This window comes from Lemur catta, chromosome 1 (genome assembly GCF_020740605.2).
Source record: "Lemur catta isolate mLemCat1 chromosome 1, mLemCat1.pri, whole genome shotgun sequence".
Taxonomy (NCBI): Eukaryota; Metazoa; Chordata; class Mammalia; order Primates; family Lemuridae; genus Lemur; species Lemur catta.
The window spans coordinates 285,093,347-285,120,316 of NC_059128.1; the positions used below are offsets into that span (position 1 = coordinate 285,093,347).

General features: G+C 53.4%; 1 protein-coding gene across 3 annotated transcripts in view; it reads left to right on the top strand.

The window, feature by feature from the left end:
• The window catches only part of ADARB1 (adenosine deaminase RNA specific B1), a 117,379-nt gene that overhangs the window by 19,230 nt on the left and 71,179 nt on the right, over positions 1-26,970 (top strand). For 2 of the 3 annotated variants that reach the window (XR_006732766.1, XM_045540834.1), the window contains exon 1: positions 10,155-10,319. The exons of the other annotated variant lie outside the window; for it this stretch is intronic. The gene's annotated coding sequence lies outside the window, so the exon portion shown is untranslated. Of the gene's footprint in view, positions 1-10,154; positions 10,320-26,970 lie in introns of those variants that run through there. 3 annotated transcript variants of the gene reach the window in all.

Here is a 26,970-nt window from a genome sequence, read left to right on the forward strand (position 1 = left end):
AGCAAACCCAGTGGCAAAGCAGTGTGACCTCTTGGGAGGAGCACTTCTCCAAGCTTCTAAGTCACACACAAGCTTTGTGAGCCTCTTGCTCTGAAGGGCCCAGGAAAGATGTAAAGTGATGAAATTTCTGGTGACAAACAATATTTGGACTTCATCTGTTCCTTTACCCCAGAAATGCAAAAATACATGGTTTTGGACATTTGCTGTCATCTGTTGGAGGTCAGGAGGAGGAGGCCCACGTTGCTCCTCACGACTGCCCGTGGGTCACAGAAAGTGAAGGCCGGGCCTGCTGTGCCGTGCTAAGGCTCTGCTGAGTCGGATCAGCAGCCCCCCGGCTTCTCACTTCGCATTAGCTGGTTACAGTGACTGACAGCTGGGTGATGTCTCGGGATCCATCACTCAGCTCGTCTTGACAGAGTGGGGAATAAGAAACCCAGTCAGGGTTCCCAGATTGGCAGTGTCGTCCCATGCCGTGTACATCTTAGTCGAATTAGCAGTCATATCACCAACTTCCTGTAAGTGTATGTCTTTTGACTTCAACATCATCTCTCCCACTCTTTCTGCATCCTTGGCTTTCGAAGGATGTTTACCATGTAAATGTTTACATGTTTACTATTTAAACTTAGTAGTTAAGACATCTTTTTAAATTTGCATCAGTTAAGCCCAAGGATTCTTGCAGAAGTCATGTGCATTTTCTGCTTTCGTCTGCAATGTGTATAAGACGTTATTCACTTGCTCTAGAATGCGAATGTGTGATTCTGCAGTGCTGTTATGTAACGTGTGGTACTGTAGTGTAGTGGTGAACCCGGGAGCTCATGGACCTGTTCAGCGGATTCTAGTGTCTTACCTAAAATCTGGGGCCAGGATATTGCCAAATTAAGCATTAGGGATACCTATTTATCTTTTAAGGAGATTTTTTTTTTTCCTGCAAAGCCAAAATCTGAAGAGATGTATATTTATTAATTGACCGATTTTACCTGCATTGTTCTCTTTACACATTTTTGTTGGGTGGAGGCTAAGTCCTTTGCATGAGGTTGGGGGGCATACCAGGGTGAGAGATAGCTGTTTTCAGTGATGCCAATTAAGATGTCATCTACTGTATCTCTTAGTGTCCCCAGGGTGAAATTCAGGTTTCAGTGACAGGTACAGCTGCTTGTTTGTAGGTTTTTTTCTTTCTTTCTTTTTTTTTTTTTTGAGGCAGTCTTACTGTGTTGCCCAGGCTGGCGTGCAGTGGCATCATAAGAGCTTACTGCAGCCTTGCACTCCAGGCTCAGGTGATCCTCCCACCTCAGCCTCCCGAGTAGCTGGGACTACAGGTGTGCACCACCATGCCCGGCTAATTTTCCTGTTTTTTGTAGAGATGGGATCTTGCTATGTTGTTCAGGCTGGTATCGAACTCCCAGCCTCAAGTGATCCTCCTGCCTTGGCCTCCCAAAGTGTTAGGATTACAGGCGTGAGCCACCGTGCCTGGCCTGAGCTCAATTTTTGTCTTATAAACAGGTTTAGTCTTGGACTTGGCCCTGTGTCCGTCTTTGGTCCCAGGTGGAGCTGGCCTGGGCAAGGCCACCTGTGCTCCGGGCATCTGCCGTCCCCACGTGTCTGCCCTTTGCCTCAACCGCTAAGTCTTTGGAGAAAACTTCTTGCATTTCTGAGTTTCTTTTAGAAGATTTTATATTTTATTTAAAAACAAAATATGTTCATTGTGGGATCTATGTATTTTCCAGAGATGCAAAACCAGGAAGGGACACAATTAGTTCCATTGCCTAGAAGCAACTTTTGTTACCATTTTATATGTTTTCTTTGTGTCTTTTCTCTCATATATATATATATATATATATATATATATATATTTTTTTTTTTTTTTTTTTTTTTTTTTTTTTTTTTTTTTTCTTCTTTTCTACCTATAGTTGAGACGCTCTGCTTGCTCTGTATATTTCTGTAGGCCTCTCAGGTCATTGGAGCAAGATGTGGAACAATTAGCAAATGACAGCTGGCACCTGGAGAAATGGTTTATATATATGTACGTACCATTATAATAATAAACATTTTAAAAATATATATTGATTTTTCCATGATTCAGAACTTCCATAGTATCATGTGTTTCAGGAGAGAGAAGTGGTCTCTGTTTCAGCTTTCACTGTGTCGTGGCATTTTCGTAAAGGTTTTGCTGAAGATGATTTCTGCCCGTGTTGGGGTGAGACCATGTGCCGTAGACGGTGTCGTGGTGCCTCTGGGGTCTCTTCCCCCAAGGAGGAAGGAGGCGGCCCTGTCAGATGCTCTGTGCAGCCGCTGCCCTGCTGAGTCTCCCCGGGGCGTCTGCAGGCACTCCAGGCTCGTTCTTGCGAATCCGTTCACTGTGCCGGCTCTTTAGGCATATCAAGTGTTATGTGTGTGTGTACCATGTAGGAAAATATGGAAGGTCACATACTCAGTAGTTCACGTCAGCACTGAGTCCTGGCATTTGTATGAGGGTTTCCTGTCATGCATGTGGGGTTCATTCCATCCACATCACTCTGTCATGCAACTTGTTAGGACACACAGGACCTGCCTCTTCACAGAACTATTACATTTTATCTTTTCTATTCCACAATAAAAAATAACTCTTTAAAAATTCTGGTGTTATATAACTCATACAATGCCCGTACTACTCTACTTGTTACAAGAGCGTGTAATTCTGTCCTAGAGATGAACTGCAGTTATTCAGTGAACCTGTTGATAAAGATGCCCTTTTAACTGTTAAACAAACAACTGAGTGAAAACACATTCCAGCCTATAAATGGGTGTAAAATTAAGTTAAAGATTCCCTGTTTGTCTTCTAGTCCCAAAGATAAACAATTTACAGTTTGTGTTTCCTCCTCGTGGTTTAAGTTCTTCCTGTAGTCACTGTCATAACTTTGATTCTGTTAGTTTGTGTGGGGAATCAGCAAACCATGCCTCTTGCTCTTAGTTTGTGTGAGTTATGTTTTTAGGTTTATATTGACAAAGTTCAAAACATTTGTAGTCTTGTTTCTCATCTGTTATTAGGCACTCTGTGCTTTTTCTACAAGTTTAGTCTAAAAATTTTAATATAAGGAAAGCAACATTTATAGTATTATGATAGTACAAATATATTTCATTGTAGAACCAAGTGGTAGTATAAAATGTACTTCTGTATCACAAAACCCTCGCCAATCAAAGAAGAATGTTCAACTGGAAACTCTTTCTTTTTAGGTTTCTGTGCTGTTTCTAGCTGCTTCAGTTGCCATGGTTTTTCATATCCTGATGTTTGTTTCTTGCATTCTATTTTTGTTTTGCTGGAGCACCTCCTTAATCAACTTCCTGATGGAATGCATGGCTGACAGACTTCTTGGGTTCTTGCACGTAATGTTCAAACATGCAATTATTTTGTTCTCATACTTGATAATTTGGCTGGGTCTACAATTCTAGGTTCATGTAATTTTTCCTTCGAAATCAGAAATCATTCTCTATTGTTTCCTAGAGTCTAGTGTTGCTAATGAGAAGTCGGATATCAGTGTGATCCGTGTTTTTTGCAAGTAAACCTTTTCTATTCTCCTTCTCTCCCTCCCTGTACTTCAAGTGCTGATGATTTGATTCTCATCATCCTGCACCCTGACCTGCTTCTCGTCCTGGCCCGAGTGTCCACACTGGGATCCCCTCTTGGAGACTCTGTCTTTCTTTGGAGAGTAACTCTCAGGTTTCAGCCACCTCACTCCTTGAGGAGACAGCCCCCCCCAACCTCTGTTCCTTGCCTGCAGTTTCCTCTGCTCTCTGAAGCCCACCCGACCTCTGCCATGTGCCAGATGCCCCCGGTCACTCTCCGGTCCGCTGACCCCCTCTGTCACTTTTCAGCACCGTTGTATGGTAGTTCACTCACTGCCAAAAAGTACCTTTTCTGACATTTTGATGGAGTCTTGGGAAGGATGGAGAGAAGATGCTATGTACTTTATCACCATTTTCAATTAAAAGCCTTTGGGATCACTTTTGGAGGGTGGCAAGATTCTGTGACTCGAGCACCTCCACCTGTGTTGTCCTTGCTCTCCAGTGGAACTGCTGCTCCACGCATCATAGCACGGGGAAGAGGCTCGGGGAGCCGGCTCGTGACTTTGTCTCAGCACATATAAATCCCTCGTGAGACAGCTTGTACTTCTACACGTCATTTCATACAGTATAAGAACGCTCCATGAACTCGTAAATGGCTGGTGACTTTGTTATACTTGCCTGGATAGTGTGTTGCAAGTTAGTTAAATTTCATATACTCTTAGCACATCACCAGTAAATAAAATGTCACTACCTCATCAAAATTTGGGGCAGGTTCTGTATATCTGTTTTGCAGTAAAGGTGGAGATGCGGTATGGTACTTACAAGTTATTAAAAAATTAGGGTTCAAAAAATCTTGAATTTTGATCACTGTATGACCAAATAATCCATATAAAACTAATGTTCAAGTGGTAAAACAAAACGGACATTGTAATTATAAAAGCTAGCAATTGAAATCCATGACAAATTAAAGCCATCCTTGATAACGAAGTGTTCTTGCTGCCGATGAGGGTGTGTGGCCCCTGCGTGCAGGAAGGTTCCAGAGCTTTGTACCTCTGCCCGGAGCCACGCTTCTTGGAATGGAATTAGACCTCCGTAAACTCTAGTAACAGCCCAGGTTTGGGTCACGAGCTCCAAATTTTAGTGCCCCCTTAATAATTCACCTCCTAGGTTACCATTCACAAACCTTAGGTGTATTGGGAAAAGAAAAGCTACTACTGCCCTGTTACTGCCTCCTTGGGTCCCGTCCACTTCGGGTGCTCCGTTGGTGGCTCCCAGTTCTTAGGACCAGTTAGGCACCTCAAATGGAAGGTACTCTCAGAAATCAGGGAGAAGCCGCTTTGCGTAGCTTCCTCCTCTTGGCTCTTGTTAATTGCCGGGAGCGTGTCAGCCTTGCACTGGCCGAGACAGTTACTGTCTCCAAGCAGCGAATCTCATCAGTTGAACATACTTAACCGCACACTAATGTAATAGTACTGGGTTTGTGCTCCTACAAGGGAGAAAGTGAGAGTACTTAGTTTTTGACAGAGCAAGTCCCTCATTTCCACCGTCTAATTAAATTATAATGATAAATATCACCTTAAAAGGAAACACAATTGCATCCTTTAATCACTATGATGATTACTGGCTCAGCAGATCCATCAAGCGCCGCGAGTGATAAATGTGTTTTAGTACGACCTGCGGTGTACTTGCCATCGGCACGAGGCGTGTTAAATCTTAACTGATCCCTATTCTAACACCATCACGTGGCGTTTGAAGTTCCTTTTGTTGGGGGGTAGTTGGTTATACACCCGTTGTAGAAACCCCTCCAGCTCGACCAGCTTGGAGTCACGCTGTTTTCAGAAGAGGATTTCCTGAGGCGAGGAGCAGCCTCCAAGAGGAAGCTCTGGAAAGCCGGTGGTGCTGGGTTTGCAGCTGAGCTGCTGGGACACCAGGAGTTGGAGGCCAGAGAAGCCACAGAGCTGTCTGTGCCCGGGTACTTCTGTTTCCCCCTATCCACCTTTTTGGGCTGCCTCGCACCCTGCCAATTGCATATGGCGGCTCCGGCACAGCAAGAAGAGGGTGCAGGACTGTGACTGTGGATCCCGGCCCACTAACTTGCTTCTTAGTCCCCAAACCAGTTTCCTTGAGTTCGAGTCTCCTCCCTCCTCAGTTTCTCTCTTTTCTTTGGCAAGGAATATAAAACTTCTAGCTGCCTTTCCCAACTTTTCTCATAGTCCCGTAACTGTTCTGCACCTGTGCTACCCAGCGCGCTCGCCTGAGGGTTGCAGAGTTAGCTGGTTGTCACTGTCAGTGTTTCCTGTGGTTAATCGCAGCAACTACTTGGTTCCATCATTGATAACCGTAAGACCAGTTGTCATCGCTGTCATTTGTTTTGTTCCATTGCCTGTTTTCTAATACATTTTGTTGTGAGGTCTGTCTTTCCTACAGGAGGGCACGTACATCAGACAAGAACTCTAATTGCGTGTCTGCGTCACCGTCACCCAGGTTAAAACAGACACTGTACCTCAGAGTTCCCTTCGTGCTCCTGCTGATGGCAGTTCTCCCCCATCCACAGACGCAGCCGCGGCAGCCTGTGTTGTTCCACGGTACTGTCCTTGCCCTTCTTGTTTCTACCACGTGAGCATCTGTCAGGACTTCACGTAAGGGGAGTCACCAGCATATTCTTCTGTGTTTCTCTTGATTTACTAACATGGTGGACTACGATCATCGATTTTCATACACAAAATCACCTTTGCATTCTCATTGTAAGTCCAACTTGGTCACGCTTGATCACCTCTTAAAAGTGTCGTTCGATTGAGTTTGCTCACATTTTGTGTAGGGTAGTTATTGATTGATTGATCGGAGACAGGGTCTCGCTCTGTTGCCCAGGCTGGAGTGCAGCGGCGTCATCACAGCTCACTGTCAGCTGCAGCTCCTGGGCTTGAGCAATCCTGCCTCGGCCTCCTGAGTAGCTGGAACTACAGGTGCCACCAACACACCCAGATAATTTTTCTATTTTCCATAGAGACAGGGTCTTACTACATTGCTCAGGCTGGTTGTGAACTCCTGGCCTCAAGCGGTCCTCCTGCCTCGGCCTCCCAAAATGCTGGGACTACAGGCGTGAGCCACCACACCTAGCCTGTGCGGGATTTTTACATCTGTGTTTGTAAGATGGGCCTGTGCTTTTCCTTCATCATTTTTTTGACAGAAGTGTTCTTGTTGAATGTTAGGTGTGTCAACTTAACAATCATGAAGTCCATACATGTAGGAAGGGAGAGGAGAGCTCCATTTCTTCCCAGGGCGGCAGCCTGCCAGGCCGCCATTCCGGCAGGCGGGGAAGCCAGGAGAGGCCCTTCCCGGGAGGGAGGGCGAGACAGGAAGTGAAGCTGAGCAGGTGGGCCAAGTGCACGTATTCAACAGGCTATAGGAGGAGCTACGAGCATTCCCGAAGGTGGTCCTGACGTGTGTGTACTGCACGAACACGGATGTAACATACGACCATGTTCCATTCGGGGTGGAGACTCAGCATTTAACTGTATTACAGTTAGGCCCTCGACATCAAGGGGAAGCAGGGACACGAAGGCGCTCAGGGGTGCAGCCTCTGTGAATCCAGCCTGAGCCAGTCCACAGTCGGGGGTCTCTGATCAGGAGAAAATTACGAAACCATGTCTTGTCCCATCGAAGCTGCAGTTATGGCTGCTGGAACTGGGGGGGGGTGGCACCTGGGGACAGGTGAGCTGCACTTGGCCTAAGGTTGCTCATCTTGAGGCAGGTGCCTGTCTAGCTGCTAGAGAAACAGGAGCACCTCATGGCAGTAAGAACACAGTTTATTCTTTACTGTAGGGGTGCAAGGCTGACCCCATGCCTGGCATGGCCTTGGGTCCTGTTTATAATTTGGTATCTTATTGCCACAAAGACTCTGTTCTGTCAGTCTTACGACCTCTGTTTTAACACGATGCCTGTCAGTCGCTGTGTCGCAATCCCAAAAGGGAGGGGTTCACTGGGTGCAGGGGCTCAGGGTTTTATTTGCAGTTTACAGGTTGAACTTCCTGGAGACTCCATCTAGGCTTGGAGTAGTCTTTGTAGGATGATTCTTTTTTTCCTGACTCTAATTCCTTAATGTTGGTAGTTTTGTCAGATTTTCTATTTCTTCCTGAGTTGGTTTTGATAAGTTGTCTTTCTCTTGGAATTTGTTGATTTTACCTAAGTTTACAAACTTTTTGGAATAAAGTTCATAATACCCTCTAATTATACATTTAGTGTTGTCAGAATTTGAAGTGATAATTCCATTTTGGTTTTCTCTTTCACCTGATGACCTGTCCCGAAACTTAGTGACGTGGAACAACGGCCACTTCACGATGCCCGTGGCCGCCGGGCCGGGGTGTGGTGCGTGTGGTCATGGGCCTTGCTGGGCTGCTGTGTGTCTGGAGGCGCGTGTGTCTGCAGCTCTGCGTCTGCGCTGGCCGCGTCCCTTGCCTCTTGCCAACGTCCTGCCCAAGGAGGCTGCCTCGGTGACAGGCTGGCCCCTCTCTGCGCAGCCTGTCCGTGTGGCTAGCTCCCACCTCTTCACGGCGACCGAGCTGGCTTCCCCAGAGGGAGTGTTCCAAGACGCAGGCAGTGGGGCTGACATCCGGGCAGGGCCACGTCCACTGAGTTAGACGGACCGGCGTGGTCAGCTGGCCTGCCGGGACTCCGGGACAGGGCGGGTGCAGCGTTGTGGCATCCTTGGTCTGTGTGCATCCGGCCTGGCTGTGAGATGCCGTGTTATGTATCAGTGGATGTAAACTGGCTCAGTTGTGGTTATGATTTTTGTGTCTGTGTTCGTAAGAGTTGCCCACTAGTTTTTTTATTTCTGAAACATCCTTGACAGATTTTATACCAAGGTCTCATAAAAAGTTGAGGGTGTTCTTTCTCGTTTGCGGGAACAGTTTGTGTAAGGTTTGTGTTTTCACTTTATATGGCCAGTGCTTCCGCATGCCGCTCGCTGCCTTCCGTCTTCGTTCTTCCTTTTGCCGCATGTTCTTTCTCTCCAAATCACTCCAAGTCCTGCCCGCCTGCTCCTTCGCCCCCGAGGCGGATCGTGTTGGGCGTTTCTCTGTGTTCTCGCCGGCGCTTCCGCTGGTCTCACCAGAGATGGCTGGTTTACCGCGTGTCTTTGATCTTCGTGTGCCTGCGATTACGTGTAATTAATACAAGTTTACTTTTTTATCATTTTCTTTCTTCTGTTTTCTTTGGGCTTATTTTGTTTTTTTAGTGACTTACTGAGGTGGGTGCTCGTTAGTTTTTAATTCCTGTTCCAGGGTAAGCTCAAAACTATCCATTTCCCTTTGGGGACAGCCCTCTCTGCACGCCGCCAGTCTGACGTGTCATCTCTGCTGGTTTCAAGTTCTAAATCTTTTCCATTTTCTGCTGTGATGGTTTCTTTTGTGGATTATTTGGAAGTGTATTGCTTAAGTTTCAGACATACGGGGTTTCTAGGAATAGTGACACCTGGGTTGTGCATTTCTAGGCGCGTTGTGTGACTTGAAATGTGCCGAGCGTGGCTTTGTGGTGGGAGCGTGGTCTGTGTCTTGTAAATGGCTCACGTGTCTTTGAAACGCTGATGTGCGACGCTCTGTTAGGAACAGAGACCATGTGTGCCCCTGCGCTGCGTGCTAAGGGCGTGTTCAGCCCCCATCGCCTCACTCCTGTGTTTGTGAGCTGCCCTCCGTCCAGGCTTCCCTCCATCCCTCTGTGACGGAGGGTCCTGCGTCTTTGACCGCCGTTTACCGTGCCTTCCTGTGATGCCAGCCACGGGCCAAGCACTGTACAGCTGCTCCTCTCTTTAATCCTCAGGGCCCCGTCCGCGGCCGGCACTCCTGGCGTCCTCTGAGCAGGCCCGGGAGGGCTGAGTCGCTGCTCAGGTCACAGGGCCGCAGGGCTGCGGCGCCAGGGCAGGCTGGGAACTGCAGTGGCTCCAGCCGCGTCAGCGCAGATATGCTCAGACTGGAGCTACTGGCGATGTTCTCGTAAGCCCTGTTCAAACTCCCCCTTCTTCTGGATACCGGTTTGCTTTTTGAGAAGAAAAATCTTAGCACGACGACGTGTGGAGGTTTTAAAGCGCACTAGCATGTTGACGTAGTCTCTCGAGTGGCTTGCTAGTGAGGATGTTGTCACGCCCAGTGGGAAGGAGGTGGAGGGGCTGTTGCATAGCCTCTGTCTCCAGAAGCCGGATGTCCTGTCGCCTCTGAGCCCGGGCGGAGCAAGGCGGGGAAGGCGTGCGTTTCTGTCTCTGCACTCACATTTACACGCATGCACACGCGTGGCAGGGCGTGTGCATGCTTTATTTTAAAGAAGATGACTGCAGTCGAGATTCTGCCTGGGACTTCTTTCCTCAGGCTGTGGCCTGGTGTCCATTATGCGAGTGCCGGACTGGCCGAGGCCTGGCCGTGGACGTCCGTGCGCGCCTGCGGGCGGGCGGAGCAAGGCGTGACGGTCACCGCGTGCCCCCTTGAACATTCGTGAGAGCACATGTGCGATAACTTGAACCATGTTTAGGAAGAGGACGCTTAACGAAGAGTGTTTATTGTTAGAGAGTTCACTTCCGACGTGGTAGAAAGCTTTAATGTTGGATGACGTGAATGTAAGTCGTTGAATCTTGTTATCGCAGAGTGAAGTCCCTCCAGCCGGGCGCGGGGAGCCCAGGGTGGCCGCGGTCGTGCGCCGGCCAGATGCATGGTCCTGCTGCCGTCTCCGTGCCACTCACACCGCAGGAGGCTTTGCCCTGGGACCAGATGAAAAATAAGAACTAAAATTTCAAGGTAAGTAAAAATCTAATGAAATCCGACCGATAAAAAATGACTTTTGCTTGATGTAAGCTGCTTAGTTAGGCCTTTGGCTTACCTTTTAAATGTGCTTTATTGAATAATTTCCAGCTCAGATTGTTCCTCACCGGCAGTGCGGTCAGTGTGATCTTGCTGTGGCCTCAGGTCACCTGCGAGTCCCACAGCCGTTTCTGGGGTGATGCCGGCTGCCCCTTGGGGTCAGTTCACTGTTTATGGAGTCGGCGCTAGGCTGGACTTGGTGAGAGCTTTTACCGTCAATTATTGTTTTCTTTGAAGGACTAAAATAAATTTTCTTTAGTACTTACTTTTGGTGACTATTACATGATTCAGCATCTCTTCTGAGAGAAGGAGAGACAAATACCAAAATCCCAGTAACTTTAGCATGATGTCAGGTTCATTTGTTTATGGCCTGAGGGGTGACTAACTCAGAAAGTCAAGTCTAAATTTCCAAGCAAGTTTTCTCCCGGGTCAGACAAGTGAGGAGAAAGAGCCGTCAGGGGCTGCCATTTGCTCGAGGTGTGCGGGTGCATCCTCTGCTGGTTCATCCGCCCTCTGGGCCTGGGGACGAGGACGGAGCCTGCCGAGTCTCGGGCGCCCCCCACGCGCGGCAGAGACCAGAGCTGCTGGGGAGGCCTGGGGGAGAGGTGGCTGCGCTGCCAGCCCGGAGTCCTCAGACGCATTCAGCGCCTTGGGGTTTGGGGAGGTCACCCGGGGTGTGCGTGTGGACAGCCGGGAGCGGCTGGGGGCCCACGGGGGCTGCCGTCTTTGGGAAGTAGAGGTGTGCCCACATCTGACCACTGGGTTAGAGCTGGTGCCAGGAAGGGCCCTGCGTGTCATTTCTGTGTCTGTAGATGTCAGCAGTTGAAGGTTCCTGACGCCCCAGTGAGAACTTGGTTTTGTTTTATCTTCAACTGATGCTTTTTTTCTTTTTTTTTTTGGCACATGGGCAGTCGGAGCATAGGAAGGGCAACATCAAGGTTACCTTTACCACTGCGTGAGCCGGTGGGACGGATTCTATTTTCAGGCATCGCCCTTCTTTCAGCTTGATTAGCGATAGGAAGTCAGCTTCTCCGTAGCCAAAGGTTACTAAAAGACAGTGAGAGCCCAGAGCTGGAGCGAGGCTGGAAGAGGCGCTGTGGCTTCATATTGCTAAGTTAGGTGTAATTTATGAGCACCTATTTTTAACATGCAAGGAAAGCATTGCATTAATTATGCTGTCTATGTGAAATAGCAAGTATTTTTATATACTGTAAGCACGCATTGGAGGAATGAATTATTTATAATCCTTTGCACAAATAAACTGTTCTTAAAGGCGCAGAAAAGGTAATCAGGCCAGAAGGAGGGATCCGAGGCATGTGCTGAGAAAGCAGAACCAAGGGCTGGAAAAGATAAAATATTACAACATGATGAGTCACGTCTCCTCCTACGGCTTCTGTGTTCATAAATGTTAGCTGCAGAATAGAAATTTTGTATTTCTTTCCTTTCATAAAACGAGAGCTAATTTTGGCAGCAAATAGTTTAGTATATTCTCTTCTTTTTCAGGATGGTTTGAAATAAAAAATAAACATGAAAGGTTTGGCTAGAAGCTGTCTGTGCCGGTGGAGGCACACCGCGTCAGGGCCGGCCGCGCTGTCGGTTTCTCGGCGCCCTCGCGGGTCCCGCGTCAGTGCCCGCGGGAGCGAGACTGCAGCGGGCGCCGTAGGTGTGGGCTTTATTTTTAGCGTCAGGCAGGCTTGCTGTTTGCACCTTTCGTATTCCTTGGAAAGACTGAAGTTGTTCCTTGTGTCTTAACACAGGAGATTATGTTGTGAGGCTGGGACGTCGGGGTGGGCACTGCGATTCCTGCAGGGTTTGCCCGACTGCGAAAGTGCTGATGAGGACCCAGAGAAACCGTGACCCCTGTTTCAACGTAGAGCTTTTTCCCAGCCTTTCTCATGGCCGCCACGCACCGGGCATGCTCGCTAACAAATATTTATTAATAAATAACAAATGTTTATTAGCTCCCCTGTTTATTTTAAAACGAAGTTCATAGAAGGCACCACCTTATATGTAATCATAGCCGTATATAAAGTAGTGTCCTGCGGAAATAGCCATATGCAGAGCAACCAGGAACGCATCATACTCCTGCATCGCCGGGCAGACACTGCGGCACGGCCGTCCCCCAGGGTGGGCGCCACGTGCAGCTGCACACGCCGGCAGACCAGGGGGCCGAGCTGGTGACCCACCACGGGCTGTGGCGCCGAGTGTGTCTATACTTCGGGAGCTGACTGTGAAAGCGCAGTGTGCAGCCTGCCCTGTCTCTCCGTGGTCGCTGCATTTCTGGAAAACTGCGAGCATGTCAGAAGCGTGGAGAAAGGCGCTGTGCCCGTCTGTGAACACAGCTGGGGCCGGGCCTGCAGCGTTAGGAGCAGCTTTTCCGCCTGCACGGAAGTGCTTCCCCGAGGGCAGCGCTGGGTCCCAGACAGCCCTGCTTGCTCTGGGAAGTGCCTGCACCGCTGCGGTGACCGGCTGCTTCCCATGGTGCGCCCACCGCCCCCACCGGGCACCGCTCCCGCCTGCCGTGCGCACGGCATGGCCGGGCCACCAGACCAGTGTGCTGGGACTGGGGCTCTCCCGGAGCCTTGTCTGGGGGGGTGGCCGCAGCGCGGAGTCCAGCGCCGAGAAGCAGCTGTGTCTTGAGGGGCCGGTGCTCCCCAGTAGGCTGTCGTTGGGGGCTCACACAGCGGCGGGGTGCCCTCCTTGGGGGTTCTGCTGCCCGGCGGGGTGCTGCTGAGTGACCAGGCGAGCCTCGGCGGGCCCCCTTGCAGAGTGGGGGTCGTGGGGGTCGTGGGGGTGAGTGCTGGGCGGAGCCAGCCGAGGCTGTTAGGTCAGGTGTGTCGGTGCAGTTTCGCTGATTCCGAATCCTCAGAGTCACGGCAAAACCTGGCCTGTTTCCCCTGTAAGTAATTGACTGGTTACAATATCCTATTGCACGAAGGTGATGCTGTCACATGTGCGTGTTCCAGAAGATTACTAAAGTAAAATAACATTGTGGCCAAGAATGAGACGTTCCTCGCAGTGTGTTCTTCTGGGGTGAGTCACTGTCGCTGAGAAGGCGTCTTTGTGGTGTTTGGCCCAACTCACTTGCATCAGCTCAAGAGTGAGAGTGTCCACACGGCCGTTCTCCGTGGGCCGCAGGTGGAGAGCAGCCGCTGAGGTCGGGTCGGTGTGTCTGGGGCCGTGGGGACGGGGCGGCTGTCCCAGGGCTGTGTCGGCCCAGAGGGCTGCGGAATTGTTCTCTGCTCTTCTGTTCGGGAGCGAGGAAGCCAAACCCAAGAATGAATCCCCCCCAGGTGCTGCCCACGGCACCTAAGTGTGGATGAACGTCTCTGTGTGGGGCCCCAGGCTCTCCCGGCCCCCGCGAGGCACAGAGCAGGCCAGGCCCACGCCCGACACTTAGCAGGCGCCGGGTCCCCGGGGTGCACACCCGCGTTTGTGGTGGAGCTGAGCTGCATTCGCAAGCACGTGCTCCAGCGTGGCTGTGGCCGCACGGCCTTTCCGTGCAGTGATGTCCAGGTACGAGGGCAGATTCTCGTGGAGCCTGTGCAGGAAACCACGTTTTCAGGAAAGGCGAAGCGTCAGCACGCGTTTTCCTGACTTCTGGGAGGTCGGGAGAGGAGGGCGTCACCTAAACCGCGTTTCATTCCCACTTGGAAAGCGAGTCCTCCAGACGGAGGGCTGGAGGTAGATAAAGCAGAAAGCAGAGGGGCCTCCCTGTTCACACACCAGAAAGTAAAACATTTCACAGAGTGCCAGTGACGTCCCCAACAAAGGGCCACAGTTAGCGTTTCCAGTCAGTTCCTGAAGCCACACTTAACTCCTGTCTGTGGGCTGTGGGTCGTCAGTTCCACAGTCACGCGCTCCTGGGCCCAACGTCTTGGTAGAGTGGGACACTTGTCTCAGGGCTGTCAGCCTGTGTGCAGACGTGCGAGCCCCTGGTTCTGTTCCTTGAGGTGTCAACGGCTGAGGTACTGACACGAGCCACGTGCACAGGCCCCCTGCCCTGCCACGTGGCCTCGCTGTGTGCCCCCTGCCCTGCCACGTGGCCTCTCTGTGTGCCCCCCTGCCCTGCCACGTGGCCTCTCTGTGTGCCCCCCCTGCCCTGCCACGTGGCCTCTCTGTGTGCCCCCTGCCCTGCCACGTGGCCTCGCTGTGTGCCCCCTGCCCTGCCACGTGGCCTCTCTGTGTGCTCCCACCTTCTGCCACGTGGCCTCTCTGTGTGCCCCCCTGCCCTGCCACGTGGCCTCTCTGTGTGCCCCCCCTGCCCTGCCACGTGGCCTCGCTGTGTGCCCCCTGCCCTGCCACGTGGCCTCTCTGTGTGCTCCCACCTTCTGCCACGTGGCCTCTCTGTGTGCCCCCCTGCCCTGCCACGTGGCCTCTCTGTGTGCCCCCCCTGCCCTGCCACGTGGCCTCTCTGTGTGCCCCCTGCCCTGCCACGTGGCCTCGCTGTGTGCCCCCTGCCCTGCCACGTGGCCTCTCTGTGTGCCCCCTGCCTTCTGCCACGTGGCCTCTCTGTGTGCCCCCCGCCTTCTGCCACATGGCCCTCTCCACAATGTGGCGATCTGCCTCTCATGGCCTGTGGGCAGGAGTGTCCCCTGCTCCCTGCCTCTCTGACTTCTCCCGTCCTGATCGGGGCAGCCCCGCCAGGCCGGTGTCCCTCCTGATGAACTCAGAGTCACCCGATGAGGGGCCTGAACTACACCTGCAGAATCCCGTGCCCCCTTGCTGGTGCGGCAGCGCAGCCCATACATTCCCAGTCACCCACCCGCGTGGGAGGGGATCGTGCGAGGCATGTGCACCAGGGGGCAGGCTGCCAGCACTGCACAGACTAGGAAGAGAATCTGTCACACCTGTGCCTGACAGGTGTGTACCTGACCGAGGCCTGGCCTGGTTTCCAGAGTCCATAATGTGTGACGACTCCCACAGATGCGCAGGGACGAGGCAGTACAGCGGGACGTGGGCAAAGACTTGCTCGGGGCTCTCACAGAAGATGAGCTTCACGTGGCCAACAAGCATGTGTGTTCAGCAAGCCTGGAGGGCCTCCTGGAGGCCAGGGCTGGCGAGTGAGGAAGGCGCGGGGGCGAGTGGGTCTCACTGTCCAGGCAGGTGGGTGAGGCGCAGGGTGTAAGGAGCGCTGGGTGCCTGGCCCGTGCTGGAGCTGGGTGACCCCCCGGCTGGGCAGAGACCTCGGTGGGTGCCCGGGTGACGCTCTGAGGCAGGGCTGGCCAACGGCGGCCTGTGGGCATGTTCTGGGCCCTGAGAGCTCAGATTGGTTGCGATGTTTTTAAGCAGCTGTAAGACAAACGGAAGGAAAGAGCATGCAACAGAGACCGCGTGCAGCCCGCAGAGCCTGAACATCGCCCTGTGGCCTTTTACAGAAATGGTGCAGACCTGCCCTTCGGGGCGAGCTTATGCAGGGCCCGCGTGGGCTGCGCTTCTGCTGACCTGGAGTCGAAGGTCCCGAGGACCGCGTGGCAGGCAGAGCTTGCAGAGCCCGGAGTGCTGCGGCCACAGCTGCGCGCAGACCCCGGGGCAGGGAGACCCCTCCTTTCTGCGTCCGGGCCGAGGGCTCCGGGCTGCTGCCGACCGGCCTGCGGGGCCAAACCACCACCTGCTCCCTCTGCCCTTCTGAGACCCTGCAGTGCGACCGTGGGTCCCCGGGACAGGCAGCCATAAATAGGCAAAGGAAGTAACAGGTGGTCTGGGGGACTCAGTGATTGGGAAGGCCGAACTGAACGGCTCAGACAAAGTAGCTCCTGGTGAGGCAGAGAGACTCGGAGAGACAGAGGCTGGCTTAGAGCAGCGGCAAAGCGGAGGCTCGAGGAGGCGAGGCCAGAGCACACGGCAGACTCTCTGGAACTCGCGAGCCTGCTGTCCACGTTCCAGAATCTATTAGACAAACTGGAAAAACACATGAGTGTGCTGAGCAACACACTTGTGCTGGAAGGTCGGGAGGAGGGCGCGGCGTGGTCGGAGCCAGTGCCGTGGGGACCCCCGGGTGGGTGCCGTGGTCCTGGACTTCACGTGGCCAGAGGGAAGCTGAGTCGCCCCTGCCCTCTCACGCGGTCCTCAGAGACGGGTGGGGCGAAGCTGAGCGCTGTCCTGAGAACCTGGCCACACGCAGCCCCTCTCTGAAGACCCCTTTACTCTTAGGGCCCCTGGCAGCGTGGACCCGGGGCGGGGCTGGGGACAGCCCCAACACTCATCCTGTGGTGGCCCCAGTGCACAGCGGCCGGAGGCTGGCAGGGGAGAGAGGGCGGGAAACCAGCCCACCACCCCCCAAAGTCGGCGGGAGTGGGAGCTGGGCACCTCCTCTCCTGCTTGGCGGGAGGCCACCTCGCGGAGTAGGACAGTGACAGGCGCTTCCGAAATCTCCACCTGTCTCTGACGGCCTGGCTCTGGCCTCCCGCAGACACTCACACCTGAAGGGCTGCAGGCGCAGGGCAGGTGTCAGTCTTCCAGCACGTTCTGCATGAGCGAATGGGAGACCCCACTCTTTAAAATGGGGGCCCTTAACACTCTGTCTCCTCGGATCCGGGCCTGGGCCCAAGCTGAGGCACGGGGAAAGACGTGCACTAGGGTTAGGGAAGATGACGGAAAATGGTGCTACTGTTTGCCGGAACGGGCTCTGGAGTCTTGGCGTCTGGGGCGCAGGGCGCCACACCTCACAGAGCCTGCCGCGTGCGAGAGAGGGGTCTGGCATCGGGGCCCCTTCATTCCTTCATCTGACAACGTATGCTGAGCCTGTGGTAGGCACTGGGGACACAGGTGGGGACAGACAGCCCTGTGGTGACAGCGGGTGGGGGAGAGAGCCGGAGAGCTGCCCCTGCCAGGCAGCAGCTGCTGTGCAGGGCAGGAGTTTCCCCATTATCGAGGGGGGGTCGCCACACCCCAGAGGGGGCCCCCACACCCCAGAGAGGGTTCCCACACCCAGAGGGCTGCCCACACCCAGAGGGGTTCTCACACTCAGAAAGGGTCACCATACCCACACCCAGGGGGCTCCCCACACCCAAAAGGGGTCCCCGCTCCCAGAGGAGTCCCCCCCACCCAGAGGTGACATCTGGGGGCCTGCCCGTGCTCAGGGCCACGTGGAGTGTGCCCAGCAGGAGGAGCGCTACCCCCAGCTGTGTCCAGTGTCCGGGGGAAGCTGGTCGATATGGAACAAGGGAAATTTGGGGTTGCTTTCCATTTAAAAAACTGAAAATACTCTGAATAAAGCTTGATCTAAACAGCACCAAGTTTGAGAAATTTCTAAAAAGTGTTTGGATTCCCAGTTTGTATTTTTGTGGCTTTACGTTTCCAAAAAAGTACATAACCACAAAAGTATGATTTGAATAAAAATGTAACAAAATAGATGTCATCAGGTGTAAAGTCATAAATACCTGAAGTTCTTAGGAGTTGATTGGTAATTTTCTTTTAGCGGTTTTGTGCTCTGGGCGTGACTAAATGTAAAATAATGGATCAAGATACCTTTAAGACGGGTGTGTAAAAGGAGAGAAAGGAGAAGATTCACTTGTAGATTCAGAAAAATCTGAATTTACTTCTTCTCCGCATTCGCCAAAGGCTTTCTGCAGGCAGGACTTGCAGAGAGACAGCTCCCCCTCGTGGACGGAGCCACTCTGTGCAGGACACGAAACGCCGAGGTCACCAGCGCGGAGCCCCTTGTGGGCCCCCCGCCTCCCGCCCGCGGAAACCTCCTGTGCCCGACCCCCGGAGACCGATGACCCGACCTTCTCACCGCTGTGGCTGTGCCCAGTTGGCTGTCGCTGGCCACTGGGTGCCCTCCTTGCTCTGGTGGCCTGCGAGTGACATTGTGGGCGTGGACTGGGCCACACCGGCGTGGTCTTTCCGTGGCTCCTCTGTGTAGCTGTGCGGTCGGTCGTGCCGGGTCCAGGTGCATCGTCAGATTTAGAAGAGTTAATGCATGAAGTCACTTTGGAGGACAGGGTGGTGCCTCTTCACTCGGGTGCCCCCAGGCTGCCGCAGCGCCTGAGTGAGGCGCTAGAGAGGGCCGGGGGCGCTCCCTGCCCTCGACCTGCGGGCATGGCCGGGGGCGAGCCCAAGGTGACCGGCCCAAGGTGACGGGGCATTTGCTGGTGCGGGAGGAAAGCGGGGACAGAGAGGAGGGGCTGGCGCTCCCGGGGTGGGCAGGTGGGCTCGCAGGCCTGGGGGTTGAGCCGGGTCTGCGCAGCTGGGCGCGACGGTAGGAGGAGGGTGCGGGGGCAGGGCGGTGGCAGGAGACCCCTCCGCTGCCTGGTGGGCCCCAAGTGGGGGGACGGGGGTGGGTGCAGACCTCTGCTTGATTTCAGTTTCTGTCTAACGCTGCCGTCAGAGTGAGACATGTCACCCTCGCTCCCCTCAGGGGTGTCACTGGCTTTTTAATGAGTCTTAGATATTTGTACTTCTGCACTAACTGGTGTCGGGAGCGGCTCCAGGTGACCTGGACACAGCGTAGTGGGGGCTTAGCCGAGAGAGAGGGCTGCTTCCCCTCAGAGTCTGTGGACAGCCGGGCTGCAGGCTTGCTGCGGGGCTCCTCCTGCCGTGCGTGGACTCACCCGCGGGGGGCCTGTGCGTGCTGGCTCCTGAGGAGGGTGCCCAGAAGCTGCCCCGTGGCTCTTCTGTCTCTTCCCTGTGGACGTAGCCTGAGCCACGTAACCACAACCCGTTGCACGGAGGCTGGGACTTCACTGGCCACGGTGCCGTGTGCTCAGGGGAAGGGAGGAATGGGTGTTGGGCCTAGAGGTTCCCATTCTAAATACTGCACTTGCTGTTGATATTTTTGATTTATAAACTTTAGATATTGTCTATTGGCTCTTAGTTCACATAGAGGAGGATTTAGCTCACGTAAATGTCTCCTACCCTTCCCTTCTTTTCGTGTGACATTTAGAATGTGTTTGGCTGGAAGTAATGGAAAACCTGACTTACAGTGTCTTAAACAACTGCAGATTTAGTCACATTTTATCACATATAAATAATCTAAAGGTAGGTTTTTGCTGGAGCTGATTCCGAGCTCAGCCATGTCAGGACTCTGGGTCAGGCTCTCTGCCCTTCCTGTAACCTCCCTCGTGGTGCCAGTGTGGCTGCTGCAGCTCCAGGTGTCACATCTACGTTTGAGGCAGGAACAACTGAGAAGGGGCAGACAGTGCAGCTCGTATCCGTCCCTTTCATCAGAGGCATTCTAGAAGCCTCCAGAATGTTGTTACTTACGTCTTGTTGGCTTGAACTGTGTCTTGTGGCCACTGAAGTCACCAAGGAGACTGAGAACATGAGTCTGTCACTCTGCAGCATGCCTGGCACAGGGCAGGGACGGAGCTTGAGGACCAGTGCTGAGTCACCCGGCTGGTGGTCTTAGGAACTGTGAGCCGGCCACCCGCTTTATGTCCCGAGGGTGCTGGCCGGGCTCCGGGCCCCCACGGCGGGGAGGACAGAAGCGCCCACCGGCCCTCACCCTGTCGGCGTTTCAGCTCATCCTTTACGTTACCAACCAGAAAACTTCGCTTTCTGTTCTGTAACCGCGGTTCAGTCAAAGTTCCAAATCCATACATGGCATGTACGTTATTGTGATAATTGCTGAAAGTCGTGCCACATTTTCATTTACTTTATAATTGGATTGTGCCTTTTTGGGTTCTGTTTATCTTTTTCCTTCACTTTCACGTGGCAGGAAGCGCGTGGCAGAGCAGGGACTGGTGAGTTTGGGTCCCCTCTCCCTGCACAGCCCTGCGCCCCAGGGCAAGCTGCACAGCCTCTCGGCAAAGCAGGTGCCGGCCTCGTGGGCTGCCAGTGGGGTCCCGTGAGTCAGTCCCACAGAGCCGCCGTGGTGGGTGCCAGTGGCGTGGCCGCCTGCCTTTCTTCGTTTCCCGTTGCGAGAGCACCCACGCGCTCCCCTCGTTCCCTCTCCCGTCTCGTCCACCTGACTCGTTCAGGTTTTGGAACTCATTTAATGCATTCTTGAAATCAGCTCTTTCCCTCTTCTATCTCAAATTGAGACTGTCCCTTTCTTATAAAATTTGGTTTTTTCTGGGATTTTTGTTTGTTTTTTAAACTGGATTTACTGAAGTGTAACTTCTATTCAGCAAAAGTCGCCCTTTTCAAGTGTACAGTTTGCTATGTCCAGACAAAGGCGCATGGTTGCTGTGCACCACTGTGGTCAAGGTGGCGAATTCCCTTTGCCCCAGCGTGTTCCTCCTGCCCACCCCCCACCCCGTTTTAAGAGATGGGGTCTTGCTCTGTTGCCCAGGCTGGAGTGCAATGGCGCCATCATAGTTCCCCACAGCTGGGACTTATAGGCATGCGCCACCATGTCTGGCTAATTATTTTTTTTTTTAAGAGATGGGGTCTTGCTCTGTTGCCCAGGCTGGTCTCAGACTCCCGGACTCAAGCAGTCCTCTCGCCACAGATCTAGACTTGCTGGGACTGCGGGTGTGAGCCCTCCTGCCTCTTTGCAGTCAGTCCCCTTCCCCCGGCTGGTGTCCTGACCCATGAGGGTCATAGAGTGACCTTTGTGGTGTTGACGTTCTGTCACGTTGTTTACATTCTACAGAAGACCCAGCTGTGAGGGACAGGCCGGCCCCTGGGGACACCACTCCCAGCTCTCAGGGCTGCGCTGGTCTGTGGGTCCCCGAGTGGGCCCGTTCAGAACAGTAGGTGGAGCTGTGGGGCTGCTTCTCAGGCAGCCAGAGGCTTGGTGGCATTCGGTGCCGCAGCTCCCGACAAAAAGACTCTTGCTTTCCCCTCAGTCCACGTCTGCCTGGTTCCCAGCGGGAGCCCAGACGCCAGTCTCCTGCTGCGCGGTTTCTGCTCCCTGGCTCCATTGCCACTTTCTAAAGGAGCCTCGAGACAGCGGTGTGGGGTCCATGCGGCTGGTTAATGCAGTGATCTGATTTGTGAATTCAACTTTATCAAATATTCATAGTTTATAAACGTAACTATAATAGATTGAGTCTGTGGCAGGGGCTTACTCTGTTGTGGAATTGGAAGGTACAGTTTTGTTTATCTTTCCAACTGGAAAAACATTGTTACTTTGCTCGTATAGTTTGTGTGACACAGTTTTATGGTTCTGCTGCCTTAAGCTTAAGATTCCAAATAGGTAACAACTAAGATCAAGTGCAAAGAAATTGGCCTCTACTGCCAAGACCTGAATGCTACCGAGAATGGATTACTGGTTTATGTTTCAAAGGATTTGTATTCTATTTCGTTTTTAATCATCAGTGACGGTAAGCACTGTTCTTACAGGACGCCGGGGAAACCTTAGAAGACGCTGTTTCCACAGCAGCTACGGCGTGTGCTCAAGTTTACGCTCAGATTCATGCTCAGACCTGATGAGAATATTTCTTTGAAATGTTCCCTCGGTCTGTGACCGGCATTCAGAGCTCTCCCTGTGGAGCCCCGGGCCTCGCAGGCTTGAGTTTGTCCTCTGCTGCCGGTATAGTGCCACGGGAGCCACCATAGGCCACCTCAGCCACCATAGGCCACCTCAGCCACCCCTGGGCCACCTCAGCCACCATAGGCCACCTCAGCCACCCCTGGGCCACCTGAGCCACCATAGGCCACCTCAGCCACCACAGGCTACCTCAGCCACCACAGGCCACCTCAGCCACCATAGGCCACCTCAGCCACCATAGGCCACCTCAGCCACCCCTGGGCCACCTCAGCCACCATAGGCCACCTCAGCCACCCCTGGGCCACCTGAGCCACCATAGGCCACCTCAGCCACCATAGGCCACCTCAGCCACCCCTGGGCCACCTCAGCCACCATAGGCCACCTCAGCCACCCCTGGGCCACCTCAGCCACCATAGGCCACCTCAGCCACCACAGGCCACCTCAGCCACCATAGGCCACCTCAGCCACCCCTGGGCCACCTCAGCCACCATAGGCCACCTCAGCCACCATAGGCCACCTCAGCCACCCCTGGGCCACCTCAGCCACCATAGGCCACCTCAGCCACCCCTGGGCCACCTCAGCCACCCCTGGGCCACTGTGGTTGCTTCCTCACTTAGGTTGCTTTATGCTGTTTGAGCTAATTATAGGGTCCTCAGTTCAGGTTCTCTCACCCCGTTTTGGCCAGTGCCTTTGTTTTGCAAATCCTGTTGGCACACCTGCTATGCTCATTTAAAAAATGTAGGTTTTGATTTTTAACCCGAAATTCCTTGGTAAAGTCACCTTAAATGAATATGGAAAAGGCTTAACTGAATTTGTTATCTCGAACAAGTGGAGAAATGTTGCCAGTGGACTGAAAATCATTCTTATTCTGGTCTGTGTGAAACCATTTTAATATAGAAAATAGAAATGTGTTAATTTAAAGAAATATGTATATATTGTTTGACTTAATATTGTAAAGAGTCTTAAAATACTTGGAGTGTGAGTTGACTGGCCGTGTTTTCGCTCCCGTCGGCAGCTCTGCAGAGGGGCGCGGGGCTCGGCCCGAGGTCAGAGGGCCCTGGGTTGTGCCGGGCTCTGCGCTTGGCCGGCGTGTGACCCTGGGCAGGTGCTTTGCCCACCAGCTCCTCTTTATGAAGTGGTGGCACTGGTGGTGTGGGAACGGCTGAGGGCACCTGTTGTCCCACGCACTGTCCTCGCTTGATTCTCCCGTGAGCTCGGGTATGTGCTGTCGCCGTCATCCGTGTTGTGCAAATGAGGGCTCTGAAGAACCCAGAGGGAAGAGCTCGCCCAGGGCCCCCTGGTTAGTAGAAGGTGGAACCGGGCTTTGACCAGATCACCAGCTCTGGACTCTGTGCTGGTTATTGCTCTACTGAAACCATGGCCATCCTGTATAGCTGTGCAGGTTGTAGACTGCACAATATCACCCACAAAGACCAAGGCTTGAACAGCATCACTGATGGTTGTAAAACAAATGGTGGTTGTGTCCAGGCTGCCCTCGCATTGTCACTGTAGTCTCCTTTACCGAGATGTGGTGACGTCTAGATGAGCTAACGCGTGTGTTGTGATTGGCAGGTGCCAGTCACTGAGTAACGCGTACTGCGCGCTCTGCCTCAGTGGCTGCTCCCTCCTGGGCTCCCTGCTCCTTCCCCTCCTACCCGCCCAGCAGCGTGTGCTTCCAGCTCTGCCTGTCCCTGTCTGTGCTGGGGAATCTCGCCCAGCCCAGCCCTGCGGGCGAGTCCCACCCTGTGTCTCCAGTGCAGGCCTTCTGCCTTCCAGACTCGGACCCCGAGTCCAGCTGGCACCTTCCCGGGGGACCTACAGACACCTGCAGCTTCAGACGTCCCCTGAGCCCTGACTCCCTCGGCCCCTTGCCACGGTCTCCCCATCGCAGCAGCTCCTTCCTTCTGGGCTCTCAGCACGAAAGCCGGGGTCATCCTTTTTCCGAGATCCCACGTCACAGCTGTGGGGAGCCCGGGGTGGTGCCCGCAGGACGCGCCTGGGACTAGTGGCTTCTCAGCTCCTGCACCGCTGTCCCCGTGCTGCTCCGACTTGTCCCCTGCTGCGGCCAGGGCGTGCCTGTTAGGGCTGGGTCAGAACTAGACTAAAGCCCTGGTCAGGACTCTGCCCGGGCCCCCACCACTGAGTGACTCTGAGTGACCACTGGGTCATCACCCAACACGTGGACCTGCCAGGACCCCCGAACCTCCCTCTCTGCCTGCCCTCTCTCATCACTGCCCTGCTGTCTCCTCAGGGCGTTTGACCTTCTCTTCCAGAACCACTTTCCTGCCGCCTGCAAGTCTTTGCTCCCTTGCAGTCGAGCACAATGGCAAAGGCTTCGCAGCCTGCCCGCGCCTAGCCGTCCTCCTCGTGTAGCGGCCACAGCTGTCCAGGGACGCATGACATCACTTAATCGTTTGTAGCACTTGCCGGGCGTCCGTCTTTTCCTCGTTAGAACACAAGCTCTAGGAAGCGGGTGTTAGTGTCCTTCTGTCCACGCTGTGTCGCACACTCAGGGCGGTCCTGGCACAGAGTGGACGCTTGTGCGTGGCAGGGCGAGTGGATGTTGCCGTTCTTCTTATTAACAGACATTTCTGAGGCACTTTAATGTTAGCTACTGTTGCAGTTCCTCGAGTCTTGACTTTATGCAAATACAACTGATTCATTTAGAGGGTTTCGAATTTTAATAGAATAAACTTTTTTCTTCTTGTAAGTAGAAAAATGCTTGTAAGAGTTTTGTACTAAATAAATATTCTGGGAACATTAAACTTTGGAGTCTTTGCTCTGAGAACATAGATAAAAATAAAGCTAATTAGACACTGGGAATGTCAGGTGCTAAATGGTACATGACCATTTATGACATTCTCCTAGAATCAAATATTTATTAACTGGCACAGACTAGGCAGCTGAAGTCAGAAATTAATGTACTTTTCAAGTTGGGAAAAAAGAGCTTTAAAGTATTTTTAAAAATTGTGAGCTGTCTGTTTAATCATTACAGCAACCATATCCGACGTGGTAAGTTATTTCCGTTCTGCTGTGAGTTTCTTGGCCTTATGGATCAGGTGTTCCGTTTTTATGTTTCTCTTGATAATGGTAATGGTGGAAGGAAGAAATGGGAAGGAAAAAGGAGGAAGGAGATGGCAGATCCGGTGTCGGGACCTTACGTGGACTCCGGGCTGAGTCAGTCTGCAGTGGCAGAGCCAGCGTCCCCAGGGCCCCTCTCCGGTGACGGTGCCACAGTTGCCACGGTTAGGGCGCCGTTCGCTGTGCCACCCTGGGAGAGTCTAAGTTACTCTGACTTTCAAGAGAGCAAAAAATATGCGTTTTGATGTTAGGAAGATTTGCTGTGTGTTGGGTTGTGTCATTTGATGAAGGAAAAAACACTAATGATCCCTTTGTGAGCTGAAGGCAAATACATGTAACTGCCATGTTATCTAATTCTGTATGCGTTTCTGTATGGAAGTCGCGAGTATCCAACAGGATTGTGCCATGTCGCAGGCAGGAAACTAGCCTGCCTTTGTGTTCTGCAGACCACTCTGCGCCTCCTGGCTGAAAGGAGCCCGGCAGGCGTGGCCTTGTTGGACCCAGGAAGTCTTGAGAACTGTTCTGCTGCCCCCTGTGTGCCCACGGGACTGTCACATATGGAGGTGACCAAGTGATGACATAGAGGAATGCGCCCCTGAAAGGAGACTTTTGTTGCTTCTGTTGCCTGGAGGAGGGTGCTCCACGCCACCCAGGGCCACGCGGGGCCCAGTGTCGGTCAGGAGGCGGAAGCAGTGGGACAGCCACCCACGGCCAGAGCCTGCGGTGGCATCTCTGCAGGAAAGGCGGGGGCAGGGGCAGTGGTTTGGGGTGGGCTGGTGTGCCATTCCGGTGGGCTCTGGGCCATAGGGAGCCCTGGTTGCTGGACCCTGGCCCTGGGATGACTGAGGGCCGGGAACACTGGGCTGGCGTGCGAGGTTGGAGAAGGGAAGTGCTGGAGCTGCCTGGACGGGGGCTGCGCAGTGGGGGTCTCCTAACACATTTACCGCGTGTCTTTCACGTGTAACTGCAGTCTCCAGATTCCTTCCCAATGACACGTAGCTGTTGAAATTGTGATTTCCGTGTAGTTTCACTTAAAGTAGCAGTTTATTGGCTAGATTTGCTAGATTCCTGAGAAGTTACCTAGCTGACTGCGTGTCGTCTGCGTGCCACCGGGCAGAACACTCCCGCCGAGGCGCTGAGACCCTCCCTGGAGCCGGGCAGCCTGGGCACCGCCTCGCCGGGCTGTGGTGCGGCCGCCAGGGCCACACGCGTGAGGTCGTCAGACGTGGAGGTGTGTGCAACTTCGCACGTTTCTCTTTTTATGGATACGCCTTTTATGAATTGTGAGTGGCTGGATGTGAACATTTTTTTTAAATCTTTTTTTAGGGGCAGGGTTACAATGACGATGGGGAAATTGTACTTTTCTCATTTCGGGGAAAGGGACAGTTATGTTATCAGTTACACATCGGTGGGAAACTTGGGATGGGAAGTCACCAGGGCCGTTTGGCGTCAGCGGGTCCCGGCCTCGCCCCGGCTGCGTCCTGCAGGGGCCCCTTGGCCACCTCTGCCCAGAGACGGGGGGCAGGGGGCGAACTAGGGGGCCGAGGCCACCGTTGAGCTCAGCTTCCTGGAGAAACCAAAGCGAATCTTAGCGCAGAGAGGTCAGGCTCCCTGTTGAACACGTGAGGTGTCCGGCAGCCGGGAGCAGGCCCGCGCGTTTCTTTGCCTTCCTGAAGCACTTTGTTTCCCCGGAATGTTCCATCCTGAAGAATCCAGAGTTGAGACAGGCTTTTACCATCTATCTTATTTCTTCTTTTTCTCTTTTTAATTTACTATTGGTTTGCTCCGGACTGCCTACGACCATGACCGCGCTAAGCACAGCCTCCCGGGTGAGAGATCTGGAGGTTCTGGCTCCATTTCTCAAACTGCTATCTCGTTGCTGGTCTCAGCCAGGCCACGCTGCGGGCTCTGGGCTGTGTGTGCCTCTGGCCAGCCCTGGTGTGGCTGACGCAGCGTGGCCGTGGCTGACGCAGCGTGGCCTTGGCTGACGCAGCGTGGCAGTGGCTGACGCAGTGTGGCTGTGGCTCACAGCCACGCACCTCACCTTGTGGCACGGCGAGGGAATAATTAACACGACCACAGAAATCTCCACGCAGAGTTTTCAAATAAAGTGAATGACTTTTATTG